At 39.9% G+C, this 1,995-nt stretch overlaps 1 non-coding gene across 1 annotated transcript; it reads right to left on the reverse strand.

The window, feature by feature from the left end:
* Nucleotides 1-902: 902 nt before the first annotated feature.
* LOC141687939 (small nucleolar RNA R71) lies at nt 903-1,007 on the reverse strand. Its single transcript, XR_012561416.1, has one exon. It is a non-coding gene; the product is annotated as a small nucleolar RNA R71 (small nucleolar RNA).
* Between the last annotated feature and the right edge of the window lie 988 nt (nt 1,008-1,995).

Genomic DNA, 1,995 nt, shown 5'->3' on the forward strand with positions numbered 1-1,995 from the left:
CCCATGTTTGTGTTATATAAGTAATTCAACTTTTTAATCTCTTAGTTAATTGCATGTTAGTTAATAATCTTAGTTATAAACAATCTCAACTTGTTATCATCTTAGCATTGAATAATAACCATACCATTGTTGCATAAGTACATTAGTTGAAATTAACCTAAATTAGTCTCTGTAGGAACGAACTAGAATTAATTCTATATTACTTGCAATCGTGTATACTTGCGTGAATATTAGCGTGTGTTTTCATCCTAACAAGTTTTTGGCGCCGCTGCGGGGGACTCGGTGTTAATTTTTTATTTATGTGTTTGTCATCAGTGGTCGTTAAAGTTCATTGACTCGGACATTATTACTTACTTGTTCCTTGTCGTGATTTAGGTACTCTAGCGAGTGTGTATGCATACGCGTTCTCGGTCTCGTAAGAGAACACTGGATCAAGCCGAGGAAGAAGTTGTAGTAGCTCAAGAAGTTTTTGAGGAAGTAAAAAAATTTGAGGAAGAAGCACTAGTTGAGATGGGATATCAAGCAGCATATACAAAGGCTTTGATGGACTATTCTAAGCTGAAGATCAATTATATTTAGTCCAGCATTATCAGGAAAACCATCGTGGCTAACACCTTTGAAATCAAGTCGATCACGATTCGGATGATACAAAATACACTTCAGTTTGGGGGTTCTCCTATAGAAGATCCCAACATGCACATTAGGGATTTTATCGAGATCTGCGACACTTTCAAGTTTAATGGAGTTATTGAAAATGCTATTAAGCTGAGGCTTTTCCCATTCTCTCTGATGGATAAGGCTAAGTGTTGGTTACATTATCTACCACCAGGCTCTATTACTACTTGGGAGGATCTTGCTCAAAAGTTTCTCACTGAATTTTTCCCTATGGTGAAGACAACTGCAATCAGAAATGCTCTTACTCAATTTGCGCAATAAACGGAAGAATCTTTGTGTGAGGCTTGGGATCGCTACAAAGAGATGCTTAGAAAGTGTCCTCATTATTGGATGCCTGACTGGATGATCATTAACTGCTTTTATAATGGGATGGGTACTACTTCTAGACCCATACTTGATGCAGCATCAGGAGGAGCCTTATGGGCCAAAAGCTACGATGAAGCTTATGAATTGATTGAACTGATGGCTGCCAATGAATACCAAAACCCAACTCAGAGAATGCCTCAAGGATAAGTAGCAGAAATTCTGAAAGTGGACACAGCTACTGCTATAGCTGCTCAGCTTCAGGATTTGACGATGAAGGTGGATTTTTTGGCTAATTTTGAAGTTAATCAGATCACTAGTGTTTATGAGCTTTGTGCTGGTGCGCATGAGATGAAGCAATGTGCTATTTCTAGTGAATCAGCTCATTTTGTGAGCAACTTTCAGAGATCGCAGCAACCAGCTCCATCCACTTATCATCCCAACAACCGCAACCATCCTAACTTTAGCTGGAGCAACACTCAGAATGCGGTGCAACATCCTTGTCATCCATATGCAGCAAAGCAATACAACCCTCCTGGTTTTCAACAACCGCAATATGCACCAAGGCAACAACTCCAACTTAAGCAGCTACCTCAATCTAATGAAAAATATGAACTAGAGGAGTTGAGGCTCATGTGCAAGAGCCAAGCCATTTCTATCAAGACCTTGGATAATCAAATTGGGCAAATTGCTAATGCCTTGCTGAATCGACAACCTGGTAAACTCCCTAGTGACAGTGAAGTTCCAGGAAAGAGAGAAGCTAAGGAGCAGGTTAAGGCAATTACATTGAGGTCTGGGAAGGTTGCGAATCCCGAAAAATCTCATGTTCAAGAATCTGAAGTCATGGCTATAGAATATGTGCCAAAGGAAGCAGAATTGGAACCAAGGAAGATAGCTGTTGTCAACACTCATCCTGAGGGTAATACAGGGGAAAAAAGGTCTATCCTCCACCTCTTTTTCCTAAGAGGCAGCAGAAACAAAAGCTGGATAAGCAATTTGCTAAGTTCTTGGAAGTTT

The sequence above is a fragment of the Apium graveolens genome, chromosome 9 (assembly GCF_009905375.1).
Source record: "Apium graveolens cultivar Ventura chromosome 9, ASM990537v1, whole genome shotgun sequence".
NCBI lineage: Eukaryota > Viridiplantae > Streptophyta > Magnoliopsida > Apiales > Apiaceae > Apium > Apium graveolens.